This window comes from Cnephaeus nilssonii (genome assembly GCF_951640355.1).
Source record: "Cnephaeus nilssonii genome assembly, chromosome: 4".
Lineage (NCBI taxonomy): Eukaryota > Metazoa > Chordata > Mammalia > Chiroptera > Vespertilionidae > Cnephaeus > Cnephaeus nilssonii.
This window is the reverse complement of record NC_137075.1, coordinates 99,076,915-99,095,633: the sequence shown is the minus strand read 5'-3', so window position 1 is coordinate 99,095,633 and position 18,719 is coordinate 99,076,915. Positions and strand designations below refer to the sequence as shown.

At 46.6% G+C, this 18,719-nt stretch overlaps 1 protein-coding gene across 7 annotated transcripts in view; it reads left to right on the top strand.

Annotated features, from left to right (window-relative positions):
* EFCAB11 (EF-hand calcium binding domain 11) overlaps window positions 1-18,719 on the top strand; it is a 138,729-nt gene that overhangs the window by 39,667 nt on the left and 80,343 nt on the right. The gene's annotated exons all lie outside the window — the stretch shown is intronic.

The window sequence follows — 18,719 nt, the reverse complement described above, 5'->3', positions numbered from 1 at the left end:
AATCGAACCTGTGACCCTTCGGTGCATGGGACGATGCTCCAACCAACTGAGCCACACCAGCCGGGGCCGTGGCTCATTATTTTGGGGCCCGCACCATACCCCCAGGCGTGGACCGGGCCTTAGGACAATGACTCGTGCTTCACTAGTGGAAAGATCTTTCTAGATTGTAAAGTTCCACACAGATTTTGTAAGGACTCAGACTCACAAAAGAGATACCTAGTTATATCTGCCCATCTGTCCTGGAGATATTTATGTATTGGCCTGAATCTGACTAAACATTGAAAATCGAGGAAGGGAATGCATGATTGCTGAAGGGCGTAGCGAAGGCGTTAGAGTTTGTCCACTCATTTACTTGTTCCACACACTTTTATTGAGCATCACTGTTCCCAAGATGACGCCAGGGGCGCCTCAGCTCGCCTCTGAGAGCTGCGGACTTAAAGAAGCAGGTGCTTCGCCCTAACCGGTTTGGTTCAGTGGAGAGAGCCTCAGCCTGAGGACTGAAGGGTCCCAGGTTCGATTCCGGGTTGGGGTCTTGACCCCCAGTAGGGGGCATGCAGGAGGCAGCCGATCAATGATTCTCATTGATGTCTAAGTGGGGGTTGAGCCTGCAACCTGGGCATGTGCCCTAGCCGGGAATTGAATCGTGACCTCCTGGTTCATAGGTGGACAGTCAACCACTGAGCCATGCCAGCCGGGCACATGATTTATTTTAGAACTTTTAAAAACTCTGATTGTACTCTGGCCCCTGTGGCTCGGTTGGTTGAGGGGTCATCCCATGCACCGAAAGGTCACCAGTTCGATTTCTGGTCAGGGCACATGCACAGGTTGCAGGTTCAATCCGGGCCAGGATGTGTGCAGGAAGGTAAACCGATTGATGTTTTTTTGTTGTTGTTTTTTTCTCTCTCTCCCTCTCCCTTCTTCTCTTCTCTAAAATCAATAAAAACATATTTTAAAAACAAACAAAACTGAGTGTTTTTATTACATTTTCCACAGCATATTCTGTGTTTGGAAGGTTGAAACAAGTCCAAAGAAGGCTTCAATAAACAGTAAAATCATAAAACTCTATTAACTCGGTGCCTTAGCCAGTATAGCATTTAACTGTTATATGGACAGTATAAGGAATATATATATATATATATATATATATATATATATATATATATATATATAAAATATTTTTATTGATTTCAGAGAGGAAGGGAGAGGGGGAGAGAGCTAGAAACATCAATATTAAGAGAATCATTGATGGACTGCCTCCCGCACGCCCCTATTGGGGATCGAGCCCGCATCCCTAGGCATGTGCCCTGACTGGGAATCGAACTGTAACTTCCTGGTTCATAGGTCGAGGCTCAACCACTGAGCCACGCCAGCTAGCCAGGAACATATTTTTTGAGGAACAGCACAGCTAACATCTTTGGTTAGATCGGATTGATAGATTCAGACCTTTGGGATTTAGAGTTTCCAGAATCATGGAATCCGGTGGTGGCAGCGACCTGAGCAATCACAGATGCCCGTCTGTCCTGTTGTGTAGCTCAGAAGACGGAGACCAGGCGAACTTAATCACTTACCCACAGTGGCATAGACCTGGATCAAAACTCAGGTCCCCTGACCCCCAACTCTGTGCCTGAGCATTATTGTCCCATCCTAACTGCCACACGATGAGCCATTTTCAATAAAAACAAGTGGATGCTTGTTCAGCCTCCATAAACTTTCCTATTAAATACGGAGTATCATTTCTGCCCAACTGTCAGAATGCAAACTTCGACGGTATCCAAGGCAGTTAATTAAGGTGCTCCAACCGACACACGTTTCAGAGCGGAGAGAGCTAAGGGGAGGGCAGTGCTCAGCCCGAGCAGCCGAGCGCCCGCGTCTGCGCCCTACAGGGCAGGCAGGGCTTTCATTCAGCCTCTGCCTCGCCTGCCTCTGTCTCTCGCTGGATGAATGGCATCCCCCGCTGCAGGTGTATTAGTAATTTCTGAGTTTGTTCCCCACGAAAAGTGACCTCATTGCTTTGTGCTTCTTATCCATAATTATGCAGCAACAGGAAAATAAACCGGCTCTGAGCACAGCCCACAGCAGAAGCCGTGTGCTCTTTATGCAAGTTTGATTTATAGACGCTCACTGCAGCACCGAGTGACTATGAAACATTCATCTTCCCCTTGCTGGTTGCCATGGAAATCAAGTACACAGAGCAGTGTCATTCCGGTCCTGGTGATGCCTGCAGTAGTTTATTCCTTTGTTGTTCTCGTTTCTTAAGCAACTGCCTAGCGTTCTTTCATCGTCACAATTAATCTCACACATGAGTTTTTATCTTTCATCTCAAATAGGAAGCACTAAAAATGTAGGGGGAAAATAGGGAGAATTTAAATATTTTTGTGGCTTTAAATATGCATGTGTGATTTTTTTCTCTCCCCTCAGTCCCATCGGAAAATAGGTCATGTGAAAAAAGAAAAAAAGCACACATTAATGTACAGAAATTTCAATAAAGAAAGCAATGTAAAATTTGAGCGAAAAGCAGTGCTGTACTAAGGAGATTTTAAGGAACTTTAGATTCTCAAGTCTCCCAGTGTTTGAAGCTAAATAACTCTGTTATTTTGGGTCCTGCCACCAAAAAAAGCCTCTGAGCTGTCTCTTATCAACTCTCCTTTTGTTTTGTTTTGCTAGTCTCCGTAGGGGTTGGAACAACCTAAATATTTGCTGGATAGATGTGGTAATATTAAGAGTAGCGGGTCATTAAAAAAAAAAAAGGCTAATAAAGTTCAATAATGTTTTTACAGTGTAAGTGAAAGGAATTCTTGGTCTTCTTGTTTTTAAGGAATCCATCTTATCCCTGTTTCACCTAGCCTGGTCCATAGTACTGCATACCATGCTGCAGTTAAAAAGTGCTTGTTGATGATCTGCCTTCTTTGTGGGCTTCTGGCCAAGTCTGTTGTGAGAGAGCCCGTTCCGGGAGAGCTGTCTGGGTCTGAAGCTCGGCCCCGTTGCTTACTGGCTGTGATGCCTTTGAAAAGTGTCTCCATTCGCCTTGGCTCCCTTGTCTGTAGAGTGAGAGGCTGTGAAATGAAGATGATAAGGGGTTATTGGGAGGGTTCTCCGAGCTGATTCAGGCCAAGGGCCTAGCTCTGTGCCTGGCACAGAACAAATGCTCAGGCAGGGGCCTGGGTGTGGGGGCTGTTTTGGTGGTGGTAAAGGTCATTACTGCTAGGGTCACTGCTCTGACTGCTGTGCCTACCCCAGGGCAAAACTGAGGGGCACGCTGAGCTCGAACCCAGAGGACCCTGTCCCCAGCACCCAGGTCCACAGAGAGCTGCCCATGCCTTGTTTCACTTGGGCCACCTGGCTGGATTCATTCATCTCTACACTTTTTAAAAAAATACATATTTTATTGATTTTTTTACAGAGAGGAAGGGAGAGGGATAGAGAGTTAGAAATGTGGATGAGAGAGAAACATCAATCAGCTGCCTCCTGCACACCCTCTACTGGGGAGGTGCCCGCAACCAAGGTACATGCCCTTGACCGGAATCGAACCTGGGACCCTTCAGTCCTCAGGCCAACACTCTATCCACTGAGCCAAACCGGTTAGGGCCATCTCTACACTTCAGATACCAGGGCGGTAGCCTGGATGTATTTATAAGGGTCGTCCTGTCTGCACACGGAGAAGAGAAGGCTGGCAGGTTTCTCCACTATGACCTGGACTTGGTTCTTATCCCTGGCAGTGCATGGGGGGAGAGAGGGCGAGGGGAGTGGCCTGCCTGATCCTGTCTTGCTAGGGGAAGGTTCCAGTGTTTGTCTACAGCACCCAAAATCACACGTGACCTGCCGCCTCTCCACCCCGGGCTCCCCGTGTCACCCACAGTGGCTGCCGCCTTCCCCCAGCCTTTCTGGAGCTGAAGTTTTCCGAGCTGGCGGCCGAAGCATTCTTTGTTGAAAGGCACTCTCCTGGGCCGTCCTCCAGGGCGCAGGGCAATGCCCTTTTATTGGGGTTAGCGTTTGTTGGGTTAGCCTCGTATTTTGTCTGTTTTGCTTTGTGCAGTTATTTCCCCCTTGTCCCCCCAATTTTCATGTTGAAATTCCTTCGACTGCATTTCTGTTTATTTTATTGCTGGCTTCTGAGTGTTGCTAAAAGTGGTTTGCTTTAAGCTCTCACAAAGTGAGTAACCTTAGGTTAATTTGTCTTGCTTCCCCCCAAGCCTGATCCATAGCATGTGACCGAGGTGCACTTTTGTTAATGATGAAAACAAAGTAGCCTTGATGGTTTGTTTCCCTTTGCCACATCCCAGTACTGGAGCTCAGCGTCCCCAGTTCTCTTTATTTCGTTCTCGGTTTTTCCCGGTCCCCCAATCGGTGGGCTCAGGTCAAGGTCAGTTCTAAAGAGAGAGCCGTGTGCTTTGCTGAATCCTTGGGTTCTCCCTCCTCTTTCTTCTTGCTTCTCCCACGAGATAAAAACTCCAGAGTCAGCTTCTCGTGTCTTCCGGGTGAAGCTCTCAAAGTGACCTGGGTACTCAGCAGACATCTAGATTCTTGGGACTCCATTGGACACACCGTGTGTGGCTTTCAAATCAGAGCCTGAACTTGATTTGATATTTGCCAATGTTTCCACTTCCTCCCTGGACTCCTGATTGGATGTATGGCCCTCACCTCGTACTTAACACGTAGCATACTCTCTTGTCTCTTTGCCCCCCAGTCACTAAAGGAGGTGGCTCTGCCCCGTGTACTTCTCCCCTCAGTCTTATGTCTTCCTTGGTTTTGGTAACAAATATTTGTTAGCATCTGTTGCATTGCTGACACTGGGAATATATGACAGCAAACAAAATAGACAGTGCCCCGCCCTCTAGGTGCTTGTAGTCCAGTTGGGGAGATAGGTAGTTGGAATCTAAGATAGTTAATCCCGAAAGCTGACCACCAAGCATTGTGGGAAAATATAGGAAGGGCACTATAGGCTGGGGACGGGCGCTGAGAAAGTGACAGCCGGTGTGAGCCCTGAGGGATGGAAGGAGCCAGGCCGGGAGAGGGAGGGTGGGTCCTGGGCCGAGCGCCTCTGCGGAGGTCAACAGGAGAGCACCTGGGATAGCTGAGGGGTGGCGGGACAGTCTGCTCTCAAAGACACTTGTTTTCATTTGTCTGGGTGGGTGGGTGGGTGGCACCAGAAGGATACATGCCGAGTGATGAGAGTGGAGAGGTAGGCAGCGGCCAGATCACGAAGGGCCTTGTAAATTGCTGAGAAGTCTGAACTTCATCCTGAGGACTTTGAGAAGCCATTGAAACGTGCAGGGAAGTGACATGATCAGATTTCTGGTTTTCCCGACCTCTCCTATTGCGGTGCGGAGAATGGCTCCCTCGAATGTGGCTAGTGTAGCCTCTCTTTGGGTTGATCCCAGGCACCACCTTCCCAAACTCACCTTCTCCTTTTCCCCACAGTGTGTGTCCAGCTCAGCATGTCCAGCTTCTTGCGTTTTCCTGATTAGCACGAAGGCTTCTTTCAAACTCTAACTCCCCTTTCCTAGCTTCCTGCCTTGAAGGCCAGAACTCTGCCTTCTCCCAAGCTCCTGGCTGTCTCTGCTCTGAAATGAATGTGTCATCTGGAACATCCACTGGGTCTCCCATATTACTGTTGCCCAGAGACTCCATTGCTTTGCCTATCAGCTTGCATCCCCTAGGATTTGGGGTCAGCTTGCATCTAGCCTGAGCTCCTCTGACCCCTGAAATTCATTGTAACTCACACGGTTGGCCCTTCCTGCCCACCCAGACCAGACCAGACCAGACCTGCACCCGAGAGAATTCCTCTGACCCTCCTTTTCCAACTAGCTGTTGAGTATCCTAGGTATTCCACACTGGTCCCCACTGCACCCCATATTGAACAATACATGTGGGAAGATGGATTGAAATAAGATGAGTTGAACTAGCCAATATACTTTGGGCAAGTTACTTAACTTCTCTGTGCCTCAGTTTCCTTATCTGTAAACTATAGAAATGAAGAGAATCGACATCATAGTGTTGTTTGGAGGATTAAATGAGCGACTGCATATAAAAACACTATGCCTGGCCCATAGTAGACACTCACTGTTTATTGATGATTTTGTGAAGGTGTCTACATTTTCCTAGAGAAAGAGGCAGGAGAATGTAAAAGGTTTTTGACTGCTGGAATAATTGGCCACAGCCAGATGGGCATTTATCTTGGAAGGTCCACTCCTCTTCACTTTGGGTAATTGAGAGATGACAGCAATGCTACACCCTGTCCATTTTGGGGGGTTGGGGGTGGGAAGGGGATACAGACCAAGTGGGCTTTCTTTTAAATCTGAGGTTTTATTCTGTACTGATTTTGTTCCAGAAATTCCCTTAGTTTTCATGAAATCAAACTACCTATGCATTTCATAAGTTATGCTTTATTCCAGAGGGCACTCATGATGTTTGTCTCAACTTTGCAGTTTGGGCCTCCTAAGACCAGCCTTTCCTCCTTAGTAATAGTGATAACAGCAGCTACTCATTGGTAAGGCAATAGAAGACAACTCTGTATGTTGATTTATCCCACAGATAGTTATGAGCACATGCAAGTGCAAGGCATTTTCGGGGCCACCAATCGGGCGGGGACAGTCTCTTGGAGTGGCCATAAGGTAAGGCAGAAAGTGGTGCCCACTGTGGAAGGACAACGGATTTCGTTTCAGCCAGGGCAGTCCAGGAATTTCACAACTGAGTTAGGTTTTGAAGAATCCCTAGATGGAAAGATGTAGTTGGTAAGGTAAGTAGACATGAGGGAGCGATCAGAATACCTAACACATATCAAGTGCCTACTGTGTGCCAAGACCTGTTCTACGTGCTTGCTTGTCTTAACTCATTTGATCCACATAACAAGCCCCTGAAGTGGCTACTGTTATCACCCCATTTTACAGATGAGGAAACTGAGGCACAGAGTGGCTGAGTAACTTGGCTAAGGTCACATTAACTGATAGAATCTGGCTTTGATCCAGACAGCCTGACTCCAGATTGGAAACACCAATAAACATGCCCATCATGCAAGGAACAACCTTCGCCTTCTCTTTTGTATCTTTCCCCATGCGCACCCTTTAAAGGGATTTTGAGTCTTTTTTATCAGTCAGATCTACTACAGTTTACAGATTTCGAAAGAATCATTTTATTGAAGGGCCCTTTTCCAGTTCAATTTCAATAGAATAAAGATCTAGACAGCATATAAATTTTCACAGTCAAAAATAGAGCTATATAATCTATGGCTATAACCCTTTTCATAGACCTACGGCTGTGGATATAGGAAAACACTAGCTGAATTGTACATTTTACCCCCCTTGATTTCTGACAATTTGGCCATAAAATCTTTTGATAAAAATATCAAAAAACCCTCATACTGTAATGCTGTAAGATGTGACTGCGCTAATGGCAAAAAAGTCCGTATTTTAGACTGTCATGAACTGTTTAAACATCATAATGGGAAACATTTATGGCTCAAATAATTGAAGTCCACGTTTCTCGGAATCTATCTCAGCCTTTTGTTAGACCTTGAAACAAATCACAAAATTGACTGGCTTGAGTTTCTCCATAGCTCTTTCTTCGCCACTGTGGGGTGGCGGGATGTGCCCAGGGCCGTGGGTCCGTTCTTCAGGCTCGGATCCCATATTAGGGGGAACCGACTTGGGCAAGCCTGTTAGCCTCTCTGGATTTCTGCCTCCTCTTCTGAAGGACTTCGAGTCTCTGTTTCCATGCCTTTTGTCTACCGACTCTAAAGAAAGTGATCATTAATAGTGCGCATGATCTAATGGCAAGAAATGAAGAACAAAAGAAAAAGCAAATAATTTCGTTTCTTCCATTTCATTCAGCATTATTTAACAGACTAGAAGCCCAGTGCATGATTTAATCATGCACGTGTAAGCTGTCTATCCGTTGGTCGGCAGCTCCAAAGTCCCTGGGCCCCTAGGGCGAGGCGGGGCGGGGGCGTGGTCCTCCTGCAGCCAGAGCCCAGGCCGGGGTCTTGCCTTTGCCTCCCGCCCCGGAAGGCTGGGGCCGCCACGTGCTCCTACGGCCAGACTCCTCCCCGGGGAGCCGCGCCGCCCGCCCACCCACTGCCCGCCGCCTCCAAACCTCCAAAACGCCGGCTCGGCTCGCTGCCCCAGAGGCCTGTCTGTGCCGCAGCACAGCCATGGCGCAGATGCTGAGCTCGCATCGCCGCTGGCAACGCGAGCTCAGCGTCCTGCCGGCCCAATCACCACCCCAGCCACCCCGAGTCCCGCCCCGTGTCACCCGCTGGCCCAATCATGGGCGTAGCGGAGTGATGGTAATTTAAATATTACCTTTTTATTATGTAAGATGTTTATTAAGCACCTACTGTGTACATGATAAATATTTGTGCTCATCTCTTCCCAGGCTTGCTAAGAATTGCAGTGTTAAATTCTCAGACTTCCCTGGGGTTCCCCATTTCTAATGTCCCCTTTGTGGCTACATTATTACTATAGAAGCGTATGCTATTTAATCTTATTTTTTAAAATCCCAAACAAAGAAAGCAAAAGAGAAAACTTTCATCTCAAAGTGATCCCTTAGAATGTTGCAAATTATTATTAAGTCATGTATGATATATATATGTACATATATACATATATATATCATACATGACATACATATATATATATATATTTCAAGCTTTTCAATGTACAGAAGCCCCATTTAAACTACTGGGTAATGCTTTTTAGGAAAAACCACAGTCGCAGCCTGGACCAGTGACGCGATGGATAGCATGTCTGACTTCGGGTTAGAAGATTCCAGGAAAGACCACAGCCATCCAATGTTCACATTTAATCCTGATGGGCCAGCTGACATACCGGTTTTAATGGTTTGCAGTGATAAATTTGTCGTAGAATTGGAGCTTTCTCCAGGTTATAAATTGCTCAGACCCAAACGCTGTGGAAAATTTATAAGGACTGCCATTAGCATAGAATGTTTTAAATTATCTGTTGTATTGAGAGAGAGAGAAAAAAAGGACCCAATAAGAGGTTTATCAGATAGTCATGAGTTCATGTGACACAAAAGAGTCATTGGGCTATTCGTCAAGTGATAAATTGGATAATGATGACAAAAGTATGTCATTTTTTTTTTTAGTGCTTTAATGGGTGCCAGGTATCCATTATTTTATCCAATCCTCACAATAACCGAATGAGGTGTACACTCTTATTATTCCTATTTTACAGATATGAAAACTGAGCTTAGAGAGGTAAATAATGTTCCCAAGGCCACACAGTTAATAAATGGCCGATAACGTTTCCAGGTGCTTGTTGTCCCCTTCAGTTCGTCATCTTTGAGGTGGAAGTCATTATCCTTGTCCTCGAGTCAGCTCTTTCGATTTCTGTCAGTGATACCGCGATTTTCTCAGATTCATTCTTGCAGTCATCATTGATTTTTCCTTCTGTCTTTGCTCGGATCCATTCGATCACCCACTCCCTCTGCGTGTTCTGTGTCTTTCTATTGTCAACCCTCTTCCCATCTCCTTAGTCCAGGGGTCTCGGCCTCCACCTAGGTGTACAGGGTAAAGGCCGAAGTCCTGAACTCAGAATTCAAGGTTGGCTACCCTCTGGCTCCTACCCTCCTCTTAGGTTCTTCTGCTAACTTCTCCCCTAACCGAGGAACCAGTAACCTCAACACATCCTGCCTTTTTCCCACGTGGCCCCTTCGGGCATGGTGACTCCTTTCTGGAATGTGCCTTCCACTGTACCTGCTGTCTGAGCCCTGCCCCCTCCTCGGGTCCCCTCCCCGATAGGCGTCCTGATCATCCTCTGTGATGTCGGGACCTCTCAGTTTGCGCTAAGCGTGTGCTGCCTGCCTGCATTGCGGCACAGCTCTTCCCGTCTGTGATCTGCCGCTCAGTGGTGCCCAGGGGTGGGGACGCAGCCCCTCACACACCTGGAACATTGTTGTGCATGCCAAAGTGCAAGGTCCATGCCCATGTGCACGTGTGAGGATAGAAGGTTTTATGGTAACTGCAGTAAATCTCTCACGTTGAACTCACTGAGTGAAGATCTCCCATGAATCCCCCAAGCCTTATTCAGAGACCCACTACACTGGAAAAGGACCACACGCATTCACAGGTTGTGGGGATTGGTTGTTTGTAAGGATGGTCACAACGCCCTACCCCTGTCAGTAAGCCCTGTGCAAAGTGGCTTGGCCTTCTTCCCATCAAGAGGTAGAGTTGAGCCCTGGCCAGCATGGATCAGTGGTGAGAGCATAGGCCTGCGAACCAAAGGGTCGCAGGTTCGATTCCTATGAAGGGCACGTATCTGGGTTGCAGGTTCCCTGCTCTGGTTGGGAGGCAACCAATAGATGTGGCTTCTCACATCGATCTTTCTCTCTTTCTCTCTCTCCTTTCTTCCTTTCCCCCTCCCTTCCACTCTCTCTTTAAAAAAAAAAAAATCAATGGAAAGAATGTCCTTCAGTGAGGATTAACCAAAAAAATAAGATGTAGAGTTGATTTCTCTGCTCTCTGAATTTGAACTGACCTGTGACTGACTTTGATCAAAGACTGTAGCAAAAAATACCAAATCACTATACCTGAAGGTGATCTTGGGAATACAGCTCCCCTCTCAAAGGCTCTCATCTGCTGCTGAGTTCCCACTGTGTGCACACAGAGGATGAGGTTTGTTTGTGATACTTCTTTAATTGCAGTCAATGAATTTTAAAATTTACATTTCTATAGAAAGGGTCTTAAAAGTAGATAATAAATTGTGATTATTTACATACCCCAAAACAATAATTCTGTTTTGTCTCTTATACTTTCCTGAATACACTGAGTGGCCAGATTATTATGATCTCTGAATGCATAATAATCTGGCCACTCAGTGTATATCCTGTTTAATAAAAGGTTAATATGCAAATTGTCCCCTCAACCAGGAGTTCGACCAGCAGGCAGGCCGGCCGGCCAACCGCCCATGTCCCCTCCCCCTGGCCAGGCTGGCTGGACCCCACCCATGCATGAATTCATGCACCGGGCCTCTAATATATATATATATATATATACTGAGTGGCCAGATTGTGCGTTCAGAGATCATAATAATCTGGCCACTCAGTGTATAATCCGAAGCTAATATCGATGTTTAAAATGCTAATATTTTCACAAGTCTAAGTTTAAAAAACCTTGTGTTCTAGGTTTGCAAACAGCTGGAGTTGCCTCTTCCCCTCTCTCCTACCCATTATATGGAAACAAGCTCTGTATCTGCCACATAGCAAAGCAGCCTTGATTTGACAGTGTATATTTCACTTTTGTGATACTGCTGTGTCCCAGTAACATTTTCTCTCACGGGAAATGACGATGGCTTCCAGGAGTATATGTGTTTTTTCAAAATCATGAAATTTAAAAAATGAAACTTCATTTCAGACAGAATGATCTTTGCTTTTATAAAAGTGGAATTTTTTTTTTTAATGGTTCTGGGGCTATACAAAATAAACTAACAAAATAGAAACAGACTCATGGATACAGAGAACAGACTGACAGCTGTCAGAGGGGAGGGGGCAGGGGAGTCAGGGTAAAAAAGGTGAAAGGCTTAAGCAGAGCAAAACAAAACAAAAAATCCTCATAGACACAGATAACAGTATGGTGACTACCAGAGGGAAAGGGGGGTGGCAGAGGTAGAAGAGGGTAAATGGGGGAGGGGGCGGTTAACAGACTTGACTTGGGGTGGTGAACACAATACAATATATGGATGATGTAGTACAGAATTGTACACCTGAAACCTATATGATTATATTAATGTCACCCCAGTAAGTTCAATAACATTTTAAAAAAATAAAATAAAACCTATTAGTTTTAGCAGGTCAGCTTGAAAAATGAGGAGTTTACATTTAACATAGACAGAGTAGCTCACAATAGTTAGACTCAGAAACTGTGCCAGTAAAATTGTGTTTGAATGATTCTTGAATTTGCTTTTTTAAGGGATAGCGTTCCCCTTTAAATGTGTACCCAGTAAAACCGTTATTCAAATCCTGGTAGACGTGTAGGAGCATCAGATTCATGCCTCACACAGGCAGGGCTCTTCGTGGGCATTTACTCCTAACGACTGACCTAATGTGTTGTGTCTCCTTTTTCTGGCTGAGAGAAGGCATCCCATCTCATAGGCATTTTACTCAGTAATATGTTCATATTGCATTTCACCTCTTACTGTTTCCCAGACGACAAGAATACCTGCAGCATTGAGATAGCTTGTATCATTGCTAGAAAAGTACATGGTAATTTGGATAGAAAATAATGTAAGAGCTTTGGTAACAAAATATAATTAAATTAGTGCCTCGTGTAAAAATAGTGAAAGGATTCTTTTGTTTGTTTTGTTTTTAATGGATCAGATCCGTGTGATTAAAATATGTAAATGAAATAATATCCACTTCGGTGATCTGGGTGATGTCTGCTCTCTCCGATACTCCTTCTAAGAATTCCATTTTCTTCTACTCTCCCCCATTTTTAAGTGAACCCAATATTAACGGTTTTGAATTTGATAAAATAGGGAATGCATCTGCTCTAGTCTTAGAAGCCTTGCAATGAGGACTTTTAAATTGGGCAGGCATATATTCACTAATCCATTCAGTCAGTGGTTATTGAGCACCTACTGTGTGCCTCATATCTTTCTGGATGCTGGGGTTAGAGCCCTGATCAAAGCAAAGTAGGTCCCTGCTGCCCGGGAGTTCACAGTTCACAGAAGTCACAGTAAGAAGGCAGACGATGACTGAGTAAGCAGGTGACTTCAGACAGAGATAGGCTGTAAGGGAGTAAACCGGAATAAATGACAGAATGACTGAGTTGAGAGGGGGGGGGTAGTTTTAGGTGGGAGGTTAGGGAAAGCATTTTTTGTTGTTGTTGTTAATCCTCACCCGAGGATATTTTTTCTATTGATTTTTAGCGAGTGTGGAGGGAAGGGAGGAGAGAAACATCCATGTGATAGACATATCGATTGGTTGCCTCCCTCAGGCGCCCCGACAGGGGCCAGGGATTGAACTTGCAACCCAGGTATGTGCCCCTGACCGGGAATCAAACCCGAGACTCTTCAGTGTGCGGGCCAGTGCTCTAACCACTGAGCAATGCCAGGCAGGGCAGGGAAGGCATTTTTGAGGGACATTTGAATAGGACCTAAATGATGAAAAACTGACTGCCATGGGGAGAAGAGCCACCCAGAAAGAGGAAAAGCAGTTGAAAAGGTTCTGAAGTGGGTCTAACCTTGGGACTGAGGAACAAAAAGGAAGCTGGACTGTAATGAGCAAGAGGAAGATCTGAGGTGGGATTTGAAAGGTAGACTGGGCATGCTGATGCATCATTCATGGATGTCAGCTCATATTGTTATATTATGTTCTATTATATATTACTAGAGGCCCGGTGCACAAAATTCATGCGGGGGGTAGGGGGTGGGGAGTGAGGGGGCGTGTGTGTCCCTCAGCCCAGCCTGCACCCTCTCCAATCTGGGACATCCCTCTCACAATCCAGGACTGCTGGCTCCCAACCGCTCGCCTGCCTGCCAGCCTGCCAACCTGATCACCTCCTAACCACTCCCCTGCCAGCCTGATTGATGCCTAACTGCTCCCCTGCTGGCCCGATTGCCCCTAACTGTCCTCCCCTGACAGCCTGGTCACCCCTAACTGCCCTCCTCTGCCGGCCTGGTCGCCCCCAACTGCCCTCCCCTGCAGGCCTGGTCCCCTCCAACTGCCCTCCCCTGCAGGCCTGGTCCCCCCCAGCTGCCCTCCCCTGCAGGCCTGGTCACCCCTAACTGCCCTCCCCTGCAGGCCTGATTGCTCCCAACTGCCCTCCCTTGCAGGCCTGGTTCCTCTCAACTGCCCTCCCCTGCTGGCCCAATCGCCCACAACTGCCCTCCCCTGCTGGCCATTTTGTGGTGGCCATCTTGTGTCCACATGGGGCGGCCATCTTTGACTACATGTGGGCGGCCATCTTGTGTGTTGGAATAGTGGTCAATTTGCATAGTACCACTTTATTATATAGGATAGCATGTCATGTTATATATTATACTAAAGGCCCGGTGCATGAAATTCTGCATGGGGGGTCCCCTCAGCCTGGCCTGCACCCTCTTGCAAACTGGGACTGCTGGCTCCTAACCTCTCACCTGCCTGCCTGCCTGATCGCCCCTAACCACTCGCCTGCCTGCCTGATTGCTCCTAACCACTCTGCCTCCCTGCTGGTGCCCCTAACTGCTCGCCTGCCTGCCTGATCGCCTCTAACCACTCTGCCTGCCTGCCTGATCACCCCTAACTGCCTCTGCCTCAGCCCCCGCTGCCGGGGCTTCGTCTGGAATGACGTCCAGAAGGTTGTTCGGCTGTCTGGTCTAATTAGCATATTATGCTTTTATTATTATAGATTCTGTATTTTAGTATATTGTATATTTCATGTAGTTTGTACATTACATTTACACTGAGTGGCCAGATTATTACGATCTCTTAACACATAATAACCTGGCCACTCAGAGTCTGCCATCTTCGTCTTCGCTGTGGCCAGAGTGCTGCTCCTGTAGATCCCTTTGCCCCTCGCCCTCCCTCTCATAGCAGGCGGCCTGCCCAGCCCAGCCACTCCGGGCCTGGAGCAGCTGGACAGCCACCATCTTTCTCCTTCTAATTTGCATATTTCCTCCTGATTGGCTGGTGGGAGTAGCGGAGTGATGGTTAATTTGCATGTTTCTCTTTTATTAGTGTAGATTAGAGGCCTGGTGCATGAATTCATGCATGGGTGGGGCCCAGCCAGCCTGGCCAGGGGGAGGGGACATGGGCAGTTGGCCGGCCTGCCTGCTGGTCGAACCCTGGTTGAGGGGACAATTTGCAAATTAGCCTTTTATTATATAGGATATACACTGAGTGGCCAGATTATTATGCGTTCCGAGATCATAATAATCTGGCCACTCAGTGTATATTGTATTAACATTGTTTAGGTTTCGAACCTTGTAAAAAGGGAGATGAAGGTTAAAGAAAGACGTTATGGTCCTGAAGATGTTTTGGATTTCTGCGCATCCCTAGTATACAAAGGCATGCCAGTGGCCAGTCTTCTCCTTTCTTAGATCCCCGCCTTCTTCCCGTGTTTGTTTCTAATTGTCAGCTCAATTCAGTCCGTACTGGGCCTGAGACACCGCTGCATCCACAGGGCTGTTGCAGACGAGTGCGCAGGAGATGTGGAAGGCCTTCACGGGACAGCGGCCCTCCTGGGTTGTATCTGTTACTCCCATCAGTGGTCAGCTGCCTTTTCTAGCATCTCATTGGTCCTTAGTTACATATTGTAAAATGATATCAAGGACCACGCATCCAGTGTGGATGTCGGTGATCTGTGACGTTAGTGTAGTCTTCCGTTGTTCCCCGTCCTCCGAGACACAGACGTGAAAAACTGGGTTCGAGGCCCGTGCACGCGTCCGTCCAAAAGGGTTTATCATTTGAATGCCTCTCTTCTGGAGGAAGGAAGTTGTTAAAAATTAGCAAATAAATAAAATACATGAAAGGCTAAAAATATCCATTTTATTTTTTATTTTTTGGTTAATCCTCACCCGAGGATATTTTTCCATTGATTTTTTTATTTTTTTTATTTATTTATTTTTTTAATTGAAGCTTTTTTTTTAAAATATATTTTATTGATTCTTCACAGAGAGGAAGAGAGAGGGATAGAGAGCTAGAAACATCGATCAGCTGCCTCTTGCACAACCCCCACTGGGGATGTGCCCACAACCAAGGTACATGCCCTTGACCGGAATCGAACCTGGGACCCTTCAGTCCGCAGGCCGACGCTCTATCCACTGAGCCAAACTGGTTTCGGCTCCATTGATTTTTTTAGAGAGAGTGTAAGGGAGGGGGGGGAGAGAGAGAGACATCAATGTGAGAGAGACATCCATTAGCTGCCTCCCGCACACAGCGAGGGCCGGGGATCAAGCCTGCAACCCAGGTACATGCCCTTGACCGGAATTGAACCCGGGACCCTTCAGTCTCCAACTGAGCCAAACCGGCAAGCGTTAAAAATACACATCTTTTTAAATGAAGCGATGCAGATCTGTAGACTCTGTTCTGTTATTACGGTTAAGATTCAGGGTGTCTGATTGAGACAAGGGAATTGGGAAATAATATAGACTGTCTTCTTTCTGTGTCCCTCAGAGCATAGGTGGTCATAATATGTGGACTTAAAATTTCCACTGAATTAAACTTTCCAGTGATTTCAAAGACACTGAGATGCATTACGAAGAGCACTTACCGGCTCTTCCTTCAGGTATCATTAATAAAAATATTTTGTTATTTTTAAAAAGGCAGCCGTTTGGGCAAGATCTAGAAGCCCGTCCCCGGATTGCTGCTGGAAACTCCACTGCTCGGGTGCCTGCTTGGCTTCGTTCGTCCGGACTCCCCCAGTCCTGTGGTTTACCAGGTTTTCCTCCTGTCCGGGAGCACACCCCGCCGGCGCTACCTTTAGCATCTATCTCCAGGCACGGCCAGCGCCTCTTCCCCTGTCCTTGCTCTCGGGGCCCTGGGAAGGAGCTGACGCCTGGCGGTGGCAGGGCACACAGCTCTGGTAGCAACTTCAGCTCTGCTGTGTTTTCCTGGTAGATGGGCGTGTGGTATGTAAGTCTGTGTACGCGTACATACGCGAAATATTTGAGGCAGGAAAAAAAAACTATGTGTGTTCCTCCCAGGGTCAGAAGCAAAACGTTCCATTCCCAACAGGGCTGAGGCCCCTTGGGCAGCCCGGCCGGTTGCCTTTCCCTCCCTCTTCCCCTAGTTTGATTTTTTTAAAAATATATATTATATTGATTTTTTACAGAGAGGAAGGGAGAGGGAGAGAGTTAGAAACATCGATGAGAGAGAAACATCGATCAGCTGCCTCCTGCACACTTCCTGCTGGGGATGTGCCCGCAACCAAGGTACATGCCCTTGACCGGAATCGAACCTGGGACCCTTCAGTCCGCAGGCCGACGCTCTACCCACCGAGCCAAACCGGTTAGGGCCCCTAGCTCAATTTTAAAAACCACTCATGTGTGCTTTTATATCTTATGACACAGATTGATGCATTTTAAATAATACGTAGTATTGTTCTGTATATTTTTAAACCTTACATAAATGCAAGTTGCTTTTTCTCGTCTGATAGTTTTACGACTTATCCATGTTAACACATATGTCTCTCCTTTATTTTCCCTGCCAAAGGGGCATACTAGCTAGCCCCCTCTCTTCCCCTCTAGACCAAGCTGAGAAATAGATGCAAGTGTTAGAGAGTAGTGGGTAAAAGTGTGAGCTTTGTTTGTGAGATAACCTCTTGGAGGGATGGGCTTGCTAGAACGCAGCCAGAAAATTAAATAGGTTTTACCCTTCCTGGCACAGGGTGTGCAGTTAGCCGGGGACTCCCCCCAGGAGGGCGCCCCTGTGACATGGGGGAGCAGAGCATATAGAGAGCAGGAGGAGGGGTGTCACTTCTCTAGGAATGATGCGTGAGGAGGTGGAGAGAGGTTGGGAACGTTACTCCTGAAGCGGTTCCTCCGCGTGGAAATACGAGGACGGGGAAAAGGGCGTCTCCCCCAGACATTCTTCTCCATCGTATTTGTATGTTCATCCTCCTACTGGTGGACTCCTCTGTTGTTGTTGCGAATGGGGCTGCAGTGCGTATTCTGGACCACGATGGGAGAGCGTCTGCAGGGCACCTACGTGGAGGGTGATGGCAAGGTCATCGCTGTGCGTGTCTGCACCTGGCTCCCTTCCTCGGTGGCCCTTCACCTTCTCACTTACCAGTGTGTTAGAATCCCTTCCCACCCTGTTCTCATCAACACGTGTTATTCAGCTCTTGAGTGTGTGCCAGTCCGCTGGGTGGGAAATGGCATCTTATTGTAATGTCAGTTTCTCTGATTACTCGTCAAAGTCAACATCATCCTGCTAGCCGGTTGGTTATTCATATTATTGGACCACATAAAAAGGTTGAGTTATTTTTTTATATCAGTTTAAAGGGATTCTTTATATGTTCTGGATACTAAGCCTTTCTCATTTTTGAGTCACAAAAAGTTTTACCTGTTTGTGGCTTGTCTTTTCCTTTTCAAAAATAGGATACCTTTGATACATAACTGATACACACACACACACACACACACACACACACACACACACACAATGATTTGGAAATTTCATTTGGCATTATATATATTTCCCCCCAGAGGGCTTAGAGGGAACTTTAAAAAAGAGAAAGTATATAGCCCAGCCGGCGTGGCTCAGTGATTGAGCATCGACCTATGAACCAGGAAGTCAAAGGTTTGATTCCCGGTCAGGGCACATGCCTGGGTTGCAGGCTAGAACCCCAGTGTGAGGCATGCAGGAGGCAGATGATCAATAATTCTCTCTCACCATTGATGTTTCTATCTCTCTCCCTCTCTCTTCCTTTCTGAAATCAATAAAAATATATTTTTTAAATAAAGAGAGAAAATATATGACTCTGCTTGTCCAGAATCTAAAATTATGTGGAGAATGTGTGAAGTATCACCTGAGCATACGAATAGGGTCTCTCTTGGGATTTTCTGCCTGTTGGAATGTTCATATTCTCTTTGAACAATTGCTCGTCTTTCTTTCTCATATTAGGCAGTTTGAGCAATATTTCTGCAAGATTTACCTTACTTTTCAAATTCTTTGACATCCTAGAACTGAATGCTTAATGTTTGAACCCTAATGCTTAAATTATGAATTTTTGCCTCAGCGTAGTCACATGAAAAGGCTGTACCACAAAATACCTCTGCTCTACCAAA